This window comes from Heterodontus francisci, chromosome 3 (genome assembly GCF_036365525.1).
Source record: "Heterodontus francisci isolate sHetFra1 chromosome 3, sHetFra1.hap1, whole genome shotgun sequence".
Lineage (NCBI taxonomy): Eukaryota > Metazoa > Chordata > Chondrichthyes > Heterodontiformes > Heterodontidae > Heterodontus > Heterodontus francisci.
Window position 1 is genome coordinate 82,151,708 of NC_090373.1, and position 20,727 is coordinate 82,172,434.

General features: G+C 46.8%; 1 protein-coding gene across 7 annotated transcripts in view; it reads right to left on the reverse strand.

The window, feature by feature from the left end:
• Window positions 1-20,727, reverse strand: part of dnmt3ab (DNA (cytosine-5-)-methyltransferase 3 alpha b) — a 718,146-nt gene that overhangs the window by 609,879 nt on the left and 87,540 nt on the right. The gene's annotated exons all lie outside the window — the stretch shown is intronic.

A 20,727-nucleotide genomic window follows, 5' to 3' on the forward strand; every position in this document is an offset into this window, starting at 1 on the left:
TGCTACTAGTTGTGTGTTGTTGTGGTAGTAGTGTTGTTAGGGTGTTCTTAATAAAGTCTCGGAGTCTGGATAAAGTCAATTAAGAACTCATTATTTACACATCTCTATTTACGCTCTCCTCAATCCTCTCTAGCTAACATCCTTCATGCTGCTACTCTCTTCTTCCCAAAGCCCAATACCATGTGACTGTTCCATCATCATCCCTACAGTGGGAGGGGTTGCACTCATTGTCTCCAACATTAACCCTTTCAGGTCCTTATACTACACTAGTCTCTGGTGCTGGTGTCTTGGAGGTGCAAGGCATGACCAAAACACAATTGCAGTTATATGCTTTGTTAGGTCTAACCTTCTCCTTCCATTTTTTTCTCCTCTGACAAAATGTCTTTTGTCATTTTCTTATTAAAGAATGGCTCATGCTAGGATATAGGTGCTGGAAACTTTGTAGTATCTTTTGCAAGTAGCCACTGATCAGTTGTAAGGTTGGTCAGTTAGCATTGCCAACTGATTGACCATGTGAAACATTAAAGCCATGCCTGGTCCTGTCCATATCTGATGGCTATCCATTTGATGCATAGTGATTAGAGATTAGGACCCTGACCAATTTTCCCTCTCTAACCTAATGAGGCTGAAAAATATCATTTACCTTACAGCACTGCCACTGAAATCAGGCTGCTACTGCTGCCAAGACGACAAGATAAATACAGCACGAAAATGGTCAGACTACTTAAAATGTGATTTTCACAAGAATTATATTTAAATTTCATTTTGCAAGCAAATCTCAGGATTAGGGAGATTTTCAATTTTCCAGATTAAAAAATATCTCAGGCTCTGAATAAAGCTTTCTGGCAATCCTGTGTAACCTCAGTAACATGTGAATTGAGTTTACTGTATTGCATCTACTGTGCTTTAATACAAAGCTTCACTGGGATGAGTAACTCTGGTTATGTATAAATGAAAGAAAATATGCTCTGCTTTCTGGACAACTGCCAATTCTGAGCTAGAGACAATGGAATCTGCAACAGACATGGACAACAGACTTAAAAATGGACATCAATCATAATCCTGGTGCCACACCCAAAATATTTCATTTGCATTACACTTCACATTATCTTATTAAAGTGCCATTGATGAATTTTTAAAAAGGTATGAAAGATTAACAAACTGCAAATGTGTAGTGTCACAAAACAGTTAACTTGTTAATAGCAGAATTGAGAAGATTCTGGGAATGATTCAAGATGTACTTCATCTGTGCTGAGATGAAAGTTGGATGTAAACACATGACTGTCGTCATAGTTTGAAATTCTCACAATGCACAATTTACTCAAACCTTTCTCATCCCTTAAACACAAATGTTCATTAAATCAACATAACTAAGGTAATGTGAAGAGGCAAATATACTGCTTCAAAAGATGAGAGGTCAGTAAGATATAATTCATAAGCATATCAGCAAACCTGTGTCCATTATAAATCTAACAACTTACCTTGACCAAGTCAACCTATGGTCTATGGTGAGTTTTGTTCCCACAGAAATATGAAAAATAGTGTTTTTCTTTTTCAAAATGATTAGATTATAAATCTGTCAAAATGGTTTGAAATGTACAATCTGCTGTACAGACAATTTCCAGCACACACTTTCTAAAGCCAGGAGATCATTTAATTTCTCACTACATCCCTTGTGCTGCTAGAAGCATCAGCACAGCAGCCTAGTGCAATTTACATTGCTCGAGCATATATGTGTACTTTTTGCCAGATTAATGCAGATTTCCCTAAGCCCCTGATTGAAAAAAAGGCTTGAAATTGTGAGTCAGCAATGTTTTGTGGCAGCAAAGTTTGTCTCAATACTGAATGTTCTTGTAGCCCCACTGGCATATCAAAAAGCAAGCAGAGATAACTGGAACAAATATAGACGTCTGATGAAATTTACCTTGGCGAGCTTCTGTGAGCAGGTTAGACTTGTGAGGTGATTTTTGCCAAATACTTTAGGTGCTAATGAGATAAAGAGGTGGCCAAGATAAGGTCTTAAGCTGAAATGCCAGTTTAGCCCATCTTGGTAAACAGGTTGAAGCCAGTGCTAGAAATTGCCACCCAAAAGCGTGTTAAACAGCTCATTGCTACTTAAAATGTCTGCTAGTGCTCATTTAGTAAGCTGCATGGCATTTTTTGATGGCGAGAGCTTCAGCTACTTGGAGTGGCACTGCCACCTGCAAGTTTTCCTCCAAGTCACACACCATCCTGACTTGGAAATATATCATTCCTTCACTGTCGCTGGGTCAAAAACCTGGAACTCCCTCCCATCAGCACTGTGGGTGTACCTGGACCACATGGACTGCAACAGTTCAAGGTGGCAGTCACCACCATTTTCTCAAGGGCAATTAGGGAAGGGCAATAAATGCTGGCCTTGCCAGTGACGCTCACATCCCATCAAGAACGAAAGAAACTAACGGTGTCTCCTAACAGTGATCAGCTGTTGATTTCAAGCACTACTTAAAGGAGTACTCACCTCTTAAAGGGATGCTCACCATTTCATGGTCATTGGGCTGGAGCTGTGAAGAGGACCTCTGAAACACATCGAGAGACTTTCTGGGACACTCTGTCAAGACTTGAACAACACTCAAGCAACATTTACTCCAAAGTTCTCTTGATGACCTCACCAAAAAGAGTAAGTGCTGTGCTACTCCACCTTACTGAACACCTTGTTTGGAAGTCTGGTTTTAGCCCGCAATTTGGGGGCTAACTGCAGATTACCATGATGTAAACTTGCCTGGAGATGCTAAAACTGACACCTTCAGATTTAGCACTCAAGCGCTAATTAGAAGCAATTTTTGTGGAATAGTATACGGAGCTTCCATGGATCCACTTCCACTGTAGGTGTGGAGTGCCATGGCTGACACACAATGAATGTTTCAGGATAGCTCAGGGATCAAGAGAAAATGTGCGCAAGTTCTGAGGCATTGGAGGTCCTGGTGGAGCACATCCAGACAGATGTTCTGTACCCACAGGAGGGGGGCCTGGAGGAATGAATGAGTCCACCTCATCCCCTGTCCCTCTCATCTGCAGTAGCTGCTGCTGCTCTGCCTAGCCTCATGTCCTCCTCCCTTGCTTCCTGCAGACAAAGGAGGATCCCTAGCAAGATGCCCATTATCAAACACTCCTTTTTCCCAGTGACTCCTATAAGGTGTCCAATAAGGTAGCGTATGAGATGAATGAGAATGGACAGAGACTGCTTGAGTTGTGTACCCATCATAACCTCTGCATCACCAACTCATTCTTTCATACTAAACTCTGTCACCAGGTTTCTTGGAGGCACCCAAGATCACGTCGTTGGCACCAGCTGGATCTCATCATCACAAGGCGAGCTCTTTAAACAGTGTTCAAATCACGCGCAGCTTCCACAGTGCAGACTGTGACTACTAGCAAAGATCGGATGTCCACCAAAGCTACTAAGTATCATCACCTCATTCCATGACAATATGAAAGGCACAATTCAGCACAGCAGTGCCTCATCAGACCCCTTTCCTATCCTGAGTGGTGTGAAACAGGGCTGTGTTCCTGAACCTAAACTGTTTGGGATCTTCTTCTCCCTGCTGCTCTCACATGCGTTCAAGTCTTCAGAAGAAGGAATTTTCCTCCACACAAGATCAGATGGCAGGTTGTTCAACCTTGCCCGTGTAAGAGCGAAGACCAAAGTACGGAAAGTCCTCATCAGGGAACTCCTCTTTGCTGACGATGCTGCATTAACATCTCACACTAAAGAGTGTCTGCAGAGACTCCGACAGGATTGTGGCTGCCTGCAATGAATTTATTTATTTTATTTATTTAGAGATACAGCACTGAAACAGGGCCTTCGGCCCACCGAGTCTGTGCCGACCATCAACCACCCACTTATACTAATCCTACACTAATCCCATATTCCTACCACATCCCCACCTGTCCTTATATTCCCCTACCACCTACCTATTCTGGGGGCAATTTACAATGGCCAATTTACCTATCAACCTGCAAGTCTTTGGCTGTGGGAGGAAACCGGAGCACCCGGCGGAAACCCACACGGTCATAGGGAGAACTTGCAAACTCCACACAGGCAGTACCCAGAATCGAACCCAGGTCACTGGAGCTGTGAGGCTGCGGTGCTAACCACTGTGCCACTGTGCCCCACGTCGGCAACCACGCTCTGGAAATGGTTCGAGAGTTCACCTACCTAGGCTCAACTATCACCAGTAACCTGTCTCTCGATGCAAAAATCAACAAGTGCATGGGAAAGGCTTCCACTGCTATGTCCAGACTGGCCAAGAGAGTGTGGGAAAATGGCACACTGACACAGAACACAAAAGTCCGAGTGTATCAAGCCTGTGTCTTCAGTACCTTGCTCTACGGCAGCGAGGCCTGGACAACGTACGTCAGCCAAGAGCGACGTCTCAATTCATTCCGTCTTCACTACCTCCGGAGAATCCTTGGCATCCAACACAGAAGTCCTCGAGGTGGCCAACATCCCCAGCATATATACCCTACTGAGCCAGCAGCGCTTGAGATAGCTTGGCCATGTGAGCCGCATGGAAGATGGCAGAATCCCCAAGGATACATTGTACAGCGAGCTCGTCACTGGTACAGACCCACCGGCCGTCCATGTCTCCGCTTTAAAGACGTCTGCAAACATGACATGAAGTCCTGTGACATTGATCACAAGTGGTGGGAGTCAGTTACCAGTGATCGCCAGAGCTGGCGGGCAGCCATAAAGGTGGGGCTAAAGTGTGGCGAGTCGAAGAGACTTAGCAGTTGGCAGGAAAAAAGACAGAAGCGCAAGGGGAGAGCCAACTGTGTAACAGCTCCGAGAAACAATTTTATCTGCAGCGCCTGTGGAAGAGTCTGTCACTCTAGAATTGGCCTTTATATCCACTCCAGGCGCTGCTTCACAAACCACTGACCACCTCCAGGCACTTACCCATTGACTCTCGAGACAAGGAGGCCAAAGAAGAGAAGGAGGTAGCGTAGCACAGTACTCACCCTCTTAAGGTGAAAGCCTTAAGAGAGAATTGATAGAATGTTGGTGAAATTGTCCCAGAACGTCTCGCAATATGTCTCAAAAGTCCTCTTCAGATCTTTAGCAGCATGTGAACAGTGAAAGATGAGCATGGCTTTAAGTAGTCCTCGAAATCCTCAGCAACGACTTGCTTACTCCTGTTCAGTTGGTCGCTGTTCAGAAAGGTCATTAATTAAAGCACTGGCCACGAAAATATCATGCAGCCTCTTTAAATGAACGCCAGCAGGCAATTTAATTGTCAATCAGACCTTTAATGTTCCACAGGGTGGCCATTCTTGGCTCACATTTCAACTCCTCTATACCAAGATGGTACCTTGCGCTAAAGATGGGCTAAACTGGCATTGCAGGTCAAGACCCCATCTTGGCCACCTCTGAAGCTCAAATCGCCCCCTCCCTAATGTTCTAAAATCCTACCGTATTCTAAATGGAGTTTGGAAGGATAGCTTACACACTTTTATAGGAGTAGAGAATGCAGAATCAACAAGTTACTGCTCGGTATTCGGTATAAACTACGATGTAATTTTTAAGACTAACTTTGTAAAATGTAATTTATGAATCTGACATTCCAACCCAATTCTTATTACACCTTTAATTTTCTTCCCCTTTTCCCTCAATCTAAGGATTTTCTTATTACAGTTTAAACCTTCATTGCCTCAGCATGAAACTCTTCAGAGTTCAGACTTTACCAACTTGATTTATCCTATTGAAGCCTTTCCAACTTGTGTCTAATGGCACAGATCTCAGTCGACTGAAGTTCCTGCAGTTTATCAGGCAAATGATAAACCTTCTTCAGGATAGCTGCATCACATCTCAGTAATAGAAAGTGCCTCCCTCACCCACCCTCCCTCTGAATTAAAATAGTCATTTAAAAAATTAACAATTGATGACACAAAAACATACCAAAAAATAAACTGCCTCTCAAGTCTAAGCATAGAACTCGTCACTTAATATTTTTGTTTGATAAGCAAGTCTCTACATGTGTATTCTAAAACGTATTTCAATTGGGAAAAAAATTAAAAAAAACAGTAATGCTGGAAATACTCAGCAAATAGTCAGCACCTGTGGACAGAGAAACAGAATTAATGGCCTAAATTTTACCAGCACTCTGGAGACGGGCTTGGAAGTGGGAGGGCTGGAAAAGTGGTGGCGGAAGGTGTCTGGACGAAAGCCCAACATCTTCTCGCCACCACGGATATTCCCAGAAGCGAGAAGGGCAGCAGCCTATTAATGGCTACTTTACGTCCTCACTGGCATTTTACTTGCATCAGGATGGGTCCCTGTCGCGTAGGGAGACCACTAGGTAAACCATGGGTTCCTGGGAGTGGGGGGGGGCTTTCCTTTCCGGGTGACTCATGGCCCATGGAGAGGCCCCTTGGTGGCAATTGCCACCCCTGCTGCTCTGACACCGCTGTTGGAGGGTTCACCCCTCTGATCACTGGGGCTTACCCTACCTACCCTTCAAGGGTGCCACAAAATGGAGGCGTCCTCTCCTTCTCCCTTCAGCCTCAGCAGTGGCCACCTCGATCAGTTGCGTTGCCGAGGCTGCCATGCTGCCGGCCTTCTGATTGGACTGACAGCTGAGAGAGGTGGGCTGCCGTCCTTAATTAAATGGCAGTCCCGTCAGCAGCCTCTTACTTGGCCACTGCTGGTAAAATTGCACCGGTGTCCCAATGTCCACCCACCTGGGTTTGGGACCCACTTTCTGTCCTGACAGTGACTTCACTCTTGTCGGTTAAATTCCAGGTAATCTTTCAGGTCGATGACTTTTTGTCAGAACTGTTGAAAATTGGGAGAGCTTGTTGTGTCAGGGATTTGCAGAATTCAATACTTACCTGACTGTTTTTGTAATGTTGGCAAGAAAATGGAAACAGAAGTATATTGTTAATTGTATATTAACTGTATTTAATTGTAATGCAGGTGGACATCAACTGGGGATTCACCTGAGACCCCTATAAAAATAGACACAGAATAAAACCGTGGTTGTTGGGTTAGGCGGTGTATACTTGTAATGTGTAACTATGTAAATAAATATACAAGTGTGTAAAGATAGGCTTCAGTTCTGTCCTTTACCAACTGGCTTTCTGGAATAGAACATTTATGACTTGCCATTTTAATTCTCCATCCAACTCCTACTCTGACCTCTGCCTCCTATACTGTTCCAATAAAGCTCAACGGAAGCTCGAGTAACAGCAACTTGTCTTTCAATTAGCCACTTTACAAACTTCCCAACTCAATATCGAGCTTAACATTTTCAGATCATAACCACTACTCCCATTATTTCAGATAGCAGGTACGGATCATGATTCTCATGATTTACAACTTCTCTAGATCCATCTTTTGTTTCTTTACTTGTCCCATGTCCCACACCTTTTGCCTTGCACCATCATCCCTTTTGTCATTAAATCACTCCTATCACAGGCCCTCCTTTTTTTCTTTCCTCCCCTACCTGCTTTCTCTCCCTCGGTACTTGCTTAACACCTGTATATTTATAACCTTTTCCAGTTCTGATGAAAGGTAATTGACCTAAACATTACCTTTGTTTCTCTCTCCACAGATGCTGCCTGACCTGCTCAGTATTTCCAGCATTTTCTGTTCTTAATTCAGATTTCCAGCATCTGCAGTACTTTGCTTTTGTTTTATGCATTTAATTTGTTTGTTAATGATGGTAAATTAGAAACACTGTAATTATTTGCCTTTGAATCCGATTAGCTTTTTACATGTCTGAGAAAGAACTGTTCGTAAAAACAATAATTTTGCCACACAAAAGATTAATTTCTCCAAAGTGCTTACAAGCCAATAACAAGGTTGAGACTTTTTCCCAATTGTGAATTCAAACACAATGACAAAGCCTTGACATTTTGTTTTTAAAGAAAATTCCATTATTATTACATTTTATAATTGCAGCTATTTCACCAATATCACAGTATATTAAAATGATTCAATGAGTAAATCATCATTAATAAGCTGTCATTGTTTTTAGTGGTGAAGCCCAATGCCTCAGATTATATATTTTATTCTCTGTAATACTCATCTTAAACTCAACTTTTGAAACTCTTTTTGATCCAAAATACACACTTGCTTACTGCAAATAATACAATGCTGCTCATACTCTTCTCTTCAAAAGACAGCTCCTAGACAAACATCCTTATGAACCAATAAGCCTGGCTTCAATGTGAAATATATTTACTTTTTTCCCTCTCCCTCCTGTCATGAAGTGTAGACTCCTTGTTGGATACAGTTCCATGAGATCTTGCATTCCTCCAGAACTGTGAGTAAATGGCTGTTACTTATCTGTAAGTCTTACAGTGAGTGCTCACAGGCTGATCGACTGCAGCAGCATCACAGCCAAGACAGCTTCTGACCTCATCTGACATGCGCATATGCATGCTTCAAGGTGGGACAATTGATAACAAGCAAAAGCAAAAACCTTGGCCAAACCTAACTCCCAATTTATAGAATTGAGGCTAATTATAGCATCCATACTGTGTCTCTGCTGAGATCAGCTAACTCAGCACAGACCAGGGATTAAAACCTTCAACCTTCCTGGCCTGTATCACTCATTTACTCCCTGGATAAACTTGGGGAGCAGTTAAAAATTTCCAAAGCCTACAATCTCATATTACTAGGCGTGTAAGGTATATACACCCAGAAAGCAATGCACAGCAGGTATATTACCAATAGAAGTAAGAGAATCTGGTCTATTAACACTACAGTAATCTTCAAGTATAAACGGTAATTCTCTCAAGGGACAGGTTACTGATTACATCACCATTTTGAAAATCATCTCAAGAATAGAATGGTATGTTATTTCAAAGGAACAAGGAGATCAGGAGTTTCATATTTAAAGTAACATTCAGGCATTATGACATTGATGTCACTGAATTGTCAGTGCCTATTTTCTTGGAGAACAGCCAGTGTTTTGAAATTACAACAAAAAATCTAGGTTCACTATGACATTTACAAAAAACAGTTAGGATATTTCCAATGTACAGCTCTTTATCAGAATCTGATTTTCTGCTGAAGGGTACACACCCAAAACTTGTCTTTTCTCTTTACAGATGCTGATCTTGGGAAGCCAATGGTTGAAGTAGTCATGCATAGACTGTAAGGAGTGGGCATTCTGCCCAGAGGGCTCCATGCAACAGACTGAAGAATAAATACCAGATAAGGTAAATATAGACTCAAGAATCCAGGAGGCCTGAAGAGGTGTAAGCAAAAAGATGACTGACCTCAAGAAATCAAAGTTTGCTTGTCAAACATCTAAGGTTAAGTATGGATGCCACAAAGTGTATCCTCAAAAACTGTAAATCATCTTGTGCTGACTTATGATAATCAAAAGCAAAAAGCTCAGCCATGCATTACTGTCATTAGAGAATCAGGCTATTGAGTGTTTATCATATGTATCTATGCTGCAGTATGGGAGAACTACAATGGGTGAGAAATTGGGCTCATTTAGTGCCCATTTTCTGGACGATACGAGCGTCAATAGAACTCCAAAATGGCATCCGCATCATGCACACACGCTAGTGGAGCGAACTGCAAAGGACACTGTATTGGTGAGGATGTTAGTGATGAGCAGTGAACATCAGCTGGAAGTATGCAGAGCAGGCAGATCATGACATCAGTCCGCCTGCAATATTGATTTGATGCAAGGCTTCATCTAACCCCCTCTCTTAACCCTGCATAGTTGAACATGCATTCAGCAGCAGAAAAGAGAATGCCCACCAGCACGATATAAAGGGATCATCAGCTACTTACAGGTTAGTTGCTGCTAGTTCCTGTATTTTTGGCTATTGCTTCGATTTTACAAGTGTTTGGTGCATTCTATAGTTGCCTCAAATTGAAAAGTCTACAAGGCGAGGTGTGGCAGAAGCTGAAGAACTTCTTGCTGATTTCAAGGCTTCTGCAACAAATCAATTCCTCCCAGACATGGGTGCACTAGTAGGCATTCCCCTTGGAATATAGCATGACAGGGAGAATGAGCAGAGGGCACACAGAGCAGGAAAACTTATTGGAAAAGGGAGGAGCAAGTGGGGGAGAAAGGAGCAGGAGGCCATATCCACGCAGGGCGTTCAGGCAGCAGTTCTCTCTCAACGTCAGTGAGGAAAACGTGAGACACGTCTGTGCATCAGAAAGGACATCCTCACTGAAATGTGTCACATACTGCAGTCACAACTGCAACCTCAGAGCAGGGACTGCCTTGACAGTGGTGTGAAGGTGACCATGGTGATGAACTTTTATGCATCTGGCTCCTTCCAGTCTGGAGCTAGAGATATTCGCAATATCTTGCAGTCTGCCATCCACTAAGGCTTCCTATTCAGTGAGAGTTAATGATGTTTCATTGCCTCGTGGCAGAGAGCAACAGGTGGAATGAGCTTACAGATCCTCTAGGATTGCAGGTTTCCACATGGTGCAGAGTGCCACTGACTCCACAAACATCGCTATGCTGGCCTACAGCCGAATTGAAAGGGATTCCATGCCCTCAACGTCCTGGTGGTATGTGATCATAGGCAGCAAATTGTGTAGGTCAATACCCGATATCCTGGCAGCAGTCATGATGCCTTCATTCTGCTGCAATCCACTGTGCCATCTAAATTTGAGCCACCATGTCAATCCAAAGGGTGGTTACTAGGCAATAAGGCTTATCCACTGAAGACATGGCTGATGACTCCAGTGCCCAATCCACACACATGTGGGCAGCATACATACAATCAAAGTCATTCTGCCACACAAAATGTCATACAGTAGACCACTGGTGGGTGGAAACAACATCTTGTTCTGGAGGAGCCCTACAGTATTCGGCAGAATGGGTGTCAAGATTCATGGTTGTGTACTACATGCTGCACAATCTCACCATCATGAGTTCACAGCGTCGCCACCAGCTATATGGTGAGCAGCTAAGTAGCAGGAAGAGGAGGAGTAAGAGCAGAAGGAGGAGCAGGAAGAGGAGGAGGAGGAAGGGAGGAGGCAAACTGGACAGCTCCTTTCTGCCTGAAGAACGTATCGGAGTGCGATACCTGTAAATGCAACCCCAACTCTCCATTCACCAACTCCTTACCTTCCCGTGTCACTGACCATCACAGCATCCACCAGACCACAATGCAGAAATAAAAGTCACCACAAAATGAAGATTCCAAACCAAATTTATGAATGAAATCATGCCATATTGCATATGAAAGGCAACTAATCACTCTTGTGCATTCCCTTAGTGTCTGTCTTCCATGTGCCTTTACCTCTCCTAGTGTTCCTACACAGTCTGAGCCCAGTAGCTGCTGCACTGCTGGTGGAAGGCTGCTGAATTTCAGTGGAGGACTTTGCAGGATGACCTGGAGCAACTCTGGGCCTAGAAAGCCTGGCTGCGGACTGCACCATGTTGGCATGGGAGGCAGCAGTCTGGGCTGGTTGGCTGATTGCCAGTGCCTTTGTTGTTGCCTGAGTGTCTGCAGGTGGGAGAAAGAATGCTGTCTTCCTGAGCGAGGATAGCAGGTTTGTACTCCAATGGAGTCACTGCCACTCCCCCAGGGCCGCACCTCAAGAATCCTAGTAATCTGTTGCAAGACAGATTGCTGGATTGCAGTGACACCTTGCAAGCCTCTTTGTACACTGTAATCCTAGGCTATGATGGCAGCAAGTTGACCTTGCATGACAGCAGTCCGAGCTTCCACTGCAGCACTCAGTCGTTGGGTGGCTGCTGCTTGTGCTGCAGTGGAAGCTGCGACATCAGCCATCAGACGCTGCATCCTGGTTGGGCCCACAATGTGTGAACAGAGTTGGACACCATTTCCATGTTGGAAAGGATGGGCTTTAAGCTCTGCACAAAACCCTGTGCTAAATTAGTACTGTATTTTTCCATGCTTCTTGACATTGACTGCAGGCTTTCTGGCAGGTTTTTCCATGTACCAAGCATTTTGTCATCTACACCCATGAGTGTTTTTCTGTAGGCTGCCCCATCGAAGTCCTCATCCGAGTCCTCTGCAGCAGAAAGCATGCGTGATCTTGCCCTCTGTTGAGCTGACACCTATGTTATCCTTGCTCCTTGCCCTGGCTGCAGCCCAGTCATGCTCGATGTCTCACCATGCATAGATCCTGCCTCGAAACTATCCTCTAAATTATGAGCAGCGTCAGTTTCTAAGCTCATGGCTGCAAGTGTGAAATCAAGTGACAGTGCTGTGTCTTCATCATCACTCTCTTCTTGGTGTTTGTCCATGACCTGGCCAGTTTGCAGCTTTTGGGTATCTGAAAGGGAAAAGGAACAAGGTAAAGCTGTGATGCAGTATGCAAGGGAAGTTAGAGGTGCGTGCTTACACCATCTGCAGCTTGTGAATCAGAAGAGAGTGTGGGATGAGATGAGTGGGGGCCTGAATTTTACCAGCCCTCTGGAGACAGGCTAGGAGGTGGGAGTAAATGGTGACAGAAGACAGCAGAATGGGAGCCCGATGTCTTCCCACCACCATGGCATATTACCAATGGTGGAAAACTCAGTGGCACGCCCGCCCACCGGGCAGCCAATTAAGGGCCACCTCCTGGCCCCCTTGCCATTTTACCGATGTAGGGAGAGGCTACTTTCGGGGGCGGGGGGGGGGGGGCGGGTGGTGGCTGATCTCCAGGTAACCCTGGTAGCCTCCCAGCGGGTTCCGGCTGCGACGGGGGGTGGGGGGGTGGGGCATCCTTGCATCCTATATAGTCGCTCCATGGCACACAGAAGGGCCCCCTGGTGTCAATGGCCACCCCTGTGGCTATGGCGCTGCCACTTGAAGGTGCACCACCCACCCCACCCGATCGCTGTGGCCGGCTGCTTGATGCTTGCTTGCTGAAAGAAAAACTTGTCTTCGAGGGCGTGTCGCCAAAGAGGTGCACTCTCCTTCATCTTGCAGCCTCAGCAGTGGCTACCTCCATCAGTAGCACTGCCAAGGCTGCCCAACTGCTGGCACTCTGATTGGGCCAGCAGCTCTGGGAGGCGGGCCACCATTCTCAATTCATCACCAGTCCTGCCCGCAGCCAATTAAGAGGCTGCTGCCAGTAAAATTCCAGCCGGCAGCACAGGGTCGGCTCCCGCTTTCGGTCCCAGCAGTGGGACTTCTTCCCTTGTGGAAAATTTCAGCCTGGGATGTGAGAAGCAGAGATAGGTATGAGGATACTATCATCGATGGTTTCAGCATCACCATTGGCCATGGTCTCAGTTTGTTTGGTTGATGTAGCTGTCATGGTTGAACAGCTGGCAGTATGTACAAGATGTGAGATGTAAGTGTCAGGCTTGCCACAGTGCTCAGAATTACAGCACAGAAGGAGGCCATTCAGCCCATCCTGTCTGCACCAGCTCTATGTATGAGCAATTCATCTGGCGCCATTCCCCCACCTTTTCCCCACAGCCCTGCACATTCCCCCTTTTCAGATAACAGTCTAATTCCCTTTTGAATGCTGCACCATGTTCTCAGGCAGCACATTCCAGACCTTAACCACTCGCTGTGCGAAAAAGATTTTCCTCTTGTCACTTTTGCTTCCTCTCCCAATTACTTTAAATCTGTGCCCTCTCTTTCTCGATTCTTTTACGAGTGAGAACAGTTTCTCCCTATCTACTCTGTCCAGACCCTTCATGATTTTGAATACCCCTATCAAATCTCCTCTCAGCCTTTTCTTCTCTAAGGAAAACAGTCCCAACTTCTCCAATCTAATCAGTACAAAATGCATGAGGGTGAAGTGAAGCATATAAATAATAGGTATGAATCTTGATCAATGTTTCTGCTAAGCTGTGCACATGCACAGCCATACAGCTGCCTGGAAGGTACCACACAGTAACAAGCTTTCACAGCTCAGCAAAAAATTTTAATCCACCATGTATTGAACAAACTGGCCGCGCACAACAAAATTTAAAAGGGAACATTGATAGAGATTGCTGGTAGGTGAATGATGGGGTGTGGTGAATTGAGCAGGGTCTGTGGCTAGTGGTGCAGTTGATCGGATATGGCATTTGAAGATGCATTCACTGACCTTGGTCACTTGTGTGAGGTCATTTCACTTCTTGCAGCACTGTTTCCAGGTCTCCACGGCTTGACTCCAGGCATTGACCGCCACGGCCATCTGCTCCCACTGCCTTTTAAGCATAAGGAACAGGACATCTTTCCACCCCCTCCACTGAAGCCTCCAGTGCAGCATCCAAAAAGCTTGCAGCCCGCTCTCTCCCATGTTATGCCATTCTTCACTGTTTCCCAGGGCAGGATTCAGTGCCTGCATGACTGCCAACACCTGCTCCAGCCACAATGCCCCTCCCCTTTAAGTAGTGCAGACTAGCTTTAAATAGTGCTAGGAAGTTACAATTCTGGGCTGCCTGCTGATGCGTGCAGCCTATGAACAGTGCATTTAGTACAGGTTGCACATAGCAGTCATTCAAATAAGCAGGCAGCACAAAATCGGCATGCAGCCTGCATTACATTGAACGGGTGCAGGTTAATTGTGCATCGTGATCTTTGCGCAGCTTTTCTTGGTTATCCAAATTAACCTCCAATAAGCTTGAATATGAATCAAACTGTGAGCATCAAAATTCTTTCAAGGTGCTTGACTGAGAAGAGGAGAGATTTCTTCACCCAGAGAGTGGTGAACCTGTGGAATTCTCTACCATGGAAAGCAGTTGAGGCCAAATCATTAAATATATTCAAGAAAGAGTTAGATATAGTTCTTAGGGCTAATGGGATCAAGGAATACAGGGAGAAAGCAGGAACAGGGTACTGAGTTTGGATGATCAGCCATGATCATGTTGAATGGCGGTGCAGGCTCAAAGGGCTAAATGGCCTACTCCTGCTCCTATGTTTCTACACAAGAACTCATTATAAAACAGGCTAGTTGCATGATGTATGTTTTTTGATGTCAGACTTGATGACCTAGAGGAGGAAAAGCTTTGTGACTCTATGGGCTGTATTTTAATTCAGCAACAGGGGTCCTGGTGACAGGCCGGAAAGTGGGCAGGGGGAGTGATCCATCTCAGCCCTTTATCGAATCCCTGGCCAAATTCAACAGCAGGCAGGCAATTAACTGCCTGCCACCAGGGATGCCATCCCCTTTAAGGGACAAGATCTGGCCCCGAAGAGCTGCTGGCTCATCAGAGGGCTATGCCAGCAGCTCAGCAGTCCCAACAATGGCACTGGGAGCAGTGGCCACTGCTGGTACTGCAGAAGGCTTGGAGCAGTGAAGATGGAGGAGGTCCTGGGATTGAGGTAAGTCGAGTCAGTTTTGCTGGGGCCAGTCAGGCAGACCCTGGCAAGGGAGTGAGGGGGAAGTTGGTGAGGGCTATGAGGGTCTCCCTTGGGGGGGTGGGGGGCAGCTATTGCCTCTGGGGGGGGGGGGGGGGGGGGGGGTGGGGGGGGGCCTCCATGCGCCATGGATTTCCCCCAGAGGAGGGACCCCCTGAGCCTGGTAGGAGGCCACCAGGTCTCACCTGGCAGTGTCTCCACATGTTGGCGGGCCCCTCCAACGTTGGCTAAATGCCAGAAGCGGGAGGCGACCCTCAAGTTGCTCTTAATGGGCCATGTCAGTGGCTTCACTGGCCTCCCAGCAGACTTCCCGTCCACCAAGGTACCTGCATCGGACAAAATGGCACGGGGCAGGACATCTTTCGGCATGCCACCCGACACCACTCCATACCATTTTGTCTGGCCCTCACCTGCTAGTTAAAGCCCTTGACTCCTTTTGAGGAGGCTACTCTGAATACTACTGAGCAGGAGAGCATCATGGGAGTAGATGATGCTGAAGTTGGAGGCCTCCTTCAAACTCATGCCATGTACCATCTTTTTCTTCCTGCATCTAGTTCCCTCACATGCTCAGTCATTGACACACAGACATACCTTTGCCTCCAGTAATCTTACACACAGTACATTATAACGAAAGTAGAGCTTAAAAGGTTCTTTTTTTCAGAGACCACAAGAGAAAAGTGACAGTGCAGCTTGGGTCCCAAGCAAGGTGTACCTTATCAAACCTGGTATTACTCTATTCTACTTTTACAAAGCAACAGCCCAGCTACACATGCCTGAGAACGTACTACTGGATGAATTGTTGGGTGTAACCAATAAGGAACGAGTGGAGACAACTAAAAGAAAAGGTGCCCAATCATCAATGATGGGGGAGCCCTGCACATCGGTGTGAAAGATAAGGCTGAAGCATTTGCAACAATCTTCAGCCAGAACTGCCGAGTTGATGATCCATCTCAGCCTCCTCCTGAAGTCCCCAGCATCACAGATGCCAGTCTTCAGCCAATTCAATTCTCTCCATGAGATTTCAAAAAATGACTGAGGGCACTGGATACTGCAAAGGCTACGAGCCCTGACAATATCCTGGCAATAGTACTGAGGACGTGTGCTCCAGAACTTTCCGCGCCCATAGCCAAGCTGTTCCAGTACAGCTACAACACTGGCCTCTATCCGGTAATGTGGAAAATTGCCCAGGTATGTCCTCTACACAAAAAGCAGGACAAGTCCAACCGGGTCAATTACCACCCCATCAGTCTACTCTCAATCATCAGTAAAGTGATGGAAGGTATCACCAACAGTGCCATCAAGTGGCACTTGCTTAGCAATAAGCTGCTCAGTGACGCTCAGTTGGGGTTCCGCCAGGGCCACTCAGCTCCTGACCTCATTACAGCCTTGGTTCAAACATGGACAAAAGAGCTGAACTCAAGAGGTGAGGTGAGAGTGATTTCCCTTGACATCAAGGCAGCATTTGACTGAATATGGCATCAAGGAGCCCTAGCAAAACTGAAGTCAATGGGAATCAGGGGGAGAACTCTGCGCAGATTGGAGTAATAACTAGTGCAAAGGAAGATGGTTGTGGTTGTTGTTGGTCAATAATCTGAGCTCCAGGACATCACTGCAGGAGTTCCTCAGGATAGTGTCCTAGGTCCAACCATCTTCAGCTGCTTCATCAATGACCTTCCTTCAATCATAAGGTCAGAAGTGGGGACATTCAGCACCATTCGTGACTCCTCAGATACTGAAGCAGTCTGTACAGAAATGCAGGAAGACCTGGACAATATCCAGGCTTGGGCTAAGTGGCAAGTAAGATTCGCACCACTCAAGTGCCAGGCAATGACCATCTCCAACAAGAGAGAATCTAACCATCTCCCCTTGACCTTCAATGGCATTACCATCACTGAATCCCCCAACATCCTAGGGGCTACCATTGACCAGAAACTGAACTGGAGTAGCCATATAAATACCATGGCTACAAGAGCAGGTCAGAGGCTCGGAACCCTGTGGCGAGTAATTCACCTCCTGACTCCCCAAAGCCTGTCCACCATCTACAAGGCACAAGTCAGGAGTGTGATGGAATACTCTCCACTTGCCTGGATGGGTGCAGCTCCAACAATACTCAAGAAGCTCGACACCATCCAGGACAAAGCAGCCTGCTTGACTGGCACCACATCCACTACCTTCAACATTCAATCCCTCCACCACCGATGCACAGTGACAGCACTGCATACCATCTACAAGATGCACTGCAGTAACGCACAAAGGCTGCTTAGACAACACCTTCCAAACCCACGACCTCTACCAATCAGAAGGCCAAGGGCAGCAAATACATGGGAACACCACCACCTGCAAGTTCCCCTCCAAGCCACACACCATCCTGACTTGGAACTATATCGTCGTTCCTTCACCGTTGCTGAGTCAAAATCCTGGATTCGGGATGGGCAATAAATGCTGGGCTAGCCAGCGATACCCTCATCCCATGAATTAATAAAAAAAGGCCAGGAGGGCCTCTGATGAAAAGCCTATGGATCTGACTTCACAGAGCCTGTTTTGAAGATTGCTGCTTGAACAAGGTCATCCATATGAATCACTTGTGTCCACGCAAAATATTCTGTAAAGTCTCGTGGTGAGAAGTATGAATAAATTTACCCAGTAACACCAAACTATAATGCTCCTTTAATATCGTAAAAAGGTGCATTATCAAACAAAATCTGACACCAATCCACATAAGGAGATATTAGGACCGATGACCAGAAGCTTGGTCAAAGAGGGAGGCTTTAAGGGGCATCTCAAAGGAGCAGTCAGAGGTTGAGAGATTTAAGGAAGGGAATTGCAAAGCTTATGGCCTTGGCAGCTGAATCAGGATGCGCAAGAGGCCAGAATTGGAGGAGTGGAGAGATCTCGGAGGATTAAAAGGCTGGAGGAAATTAGAGATAGGGAAGGACAAGGCCATAGAGGGATTTGAAAGCAAGGATGAGAATGTTAAGATCAAGTCATTGCTGGACTGGGAGCTAATATAGTCAGCAAGTGCAGAGGTGATGGGCTGAATTTTACCTTGGACGGACGGGAATTCGCATTCTGTGAAAGTCGGTGGCGAGCCCGCTACCGCCTAGCCTGGGCATCTGTCCCGTATTTTACGGATCCCCAGGCTTTAACTGTCCCGAGGCGGGACTTCCACCCACTTGAGGGAGGAGGTCCCACCTCAGTGAGCTGCCAGCCAATCAGCGGGCCAGCAGCTCTTAGTCCTAGCAGCGCCAACAGGAGCGGCGGCCACTGCTGGGACTGCAGCCCAGCCGACGCCATGGACCCTGGAGAGTAAGTGAGTTGGGCATGTCTCACCAGGGGGAATCGATCCTTCCCTGGTGAGGCTGGATTGGTAGTTTGGGGGAAGGGGTGGCGTCTTGGGACCCGTGGGTGGGTTGCAATCAGGTACCCTGTGCCCGACTGGCATGCACCCCCCCGGGGCGTGGAAAGGCCGGCAGCTATCGCAGGACAGCCTTTCACGTCCCCAGAACGCCCGGTTGCCATGGGTAAAATACCCGTGGAGGTGGGTGCGGGGCCCTTAAGTGGCTATTAAGTGGGTACTTAAGGATCTTGGTTGGCCTCGTGTGGGCGGGCCATTTCCCTCCCACGCCCAACCACTGTAAAGTCGACCAGAGGCAGAGGCAGGGCGGGTAGGGCTCCCGGAGCCTCCTGCTCAATTTTACGCCGCCCCCATGCCACCAAATGACTCGCTGGGGCAGTGTAAAATTCAGCCCGATGGGTGAATGGGACTTGGTATGAGTTAGGACACGGGCAGCAGAGTTTTGGATGAGCTCACGTTTATGGGGGTAGAACATGGGAGACAGGAAGGAGAGCATTGGAACAGTCAAGTCTAGAGGTAACAGTGTTATGGATGAGGGTTTTAGCAGCAGATGAGCTGAGGCAGCGGCGAAGACAGGCAATGAAATGGCTGAATGGCAGACTATTTAATCGACAATAAAAACATGTTTATGTCAGGCTATACAGAAACATCCCAAGATGCTTCACAGCGATGTAAAGAAACAAATATTTGCTGAGACACTGGTGGTATTAGGAGGAAAAAAATATTGGTTTTGTGAAGGGTCTTAAAAGAAGAGGGGTTTAGGAAGTTTATTCCAAAATGTGGATCCATGGGAGCTAAAGCCACCAATGGTGGGGTGAAGGAAGGTGGGATCCACAAGAAACTAAGGTCAGAAGAATAGAGTCTGTGGTGATGTGGGGTTATAGCATTGGAAGGGGTTACAGATTTAGAGAGGGGCAAGACCATGGAGGGATTTAAACATAAGGATGATAATTTGAAATGTTGGGGGACAAGAACACAATGTAGATCAGCAAGGATAGAATGATGAACAAGTGGACCTTATGCCAGATAGGATACAGACATCAAGGGCAAAATCTGCACGGTGAAGTCTTGCCACTGGGGCTGCAAGTGGGAGCCGCCCCCACTTTGGCCGGCAGCGATACCCTGGGGCGGCATTTTGCCGGTGGGGGCCATTTAACAGGCTGCTGCTGGGGCCACTGTCCAATTGAGGATGCCAGCCCACCCCAAGAGCCCTCTAGCAGCACCACTGCTGAGGCTGCATCACCAGGGAGAGGGCGCCTCAATGGTGGGCGCCCTCGAAGAGAAGGTGTTTTTTATTGTAGGGAAGCTGGGGTCAGGCAGGCAGGCAATTCCTGGCGTGATCAGAGGGTTGCATCACAGTGCACCCCATGCTGTCATTGCCGCGGGGAGGGAGGGGGGTTGTCCATTGCCGGTGAGGGGTCCCTCTGTGGGCCAGCGAGTGCCCATAAAGGAGGGTCCCGCCACCCCCTGGGAATCCACGGCGAGGACGCTAGGGTTTAGGTGATGGTTTCGCCATCTGGCGGCAGGTTCTCTCGACACAGGCAAAATTCCTGGTGGTGGGGTGGGGTGGGGTGGGCGGAGGTGGTGGTTGGGAAGTGGTCATGAATTGACCACTTATGTGGTTCATTTGGCAGCCTGGCAAATGGCTGAGCCATTGACCTCCCTGCCGATGGCAATGTGCTATAGCGGTGCGAAGATGTCGGATCCCCTCCTGATGACTTACCCCACCATATTGCCAGCCCTCCTGCCTCCCAGCCTGACCCCGAATGGCTCAGAAAATTTAGCCCCAAAGTTCTGAAATAGCTAAACTTCGTGCAGGATGTTTTTACAAAATTATGAGGGGCATTGATAGGTTAGATAGGAAGAAACTTTTTCCCTAAGCGGAGGGGTCAATAACCAGGGATAATAGATTTAAGGTAAGGGGCAGGAGGTTTAGAGGGGATTTCAGGGAAAAAACTTTCACCCAGAGGGTGGTTGGATTCTGGAATACACTGCCTGAAGAGGTGGTAGAGGCAGGAACCCTCACAACATTTAAGAAGTATTTAGATGAGCACTTGAAATGCCATAGCATACAAGGTTACGGGCCAAGT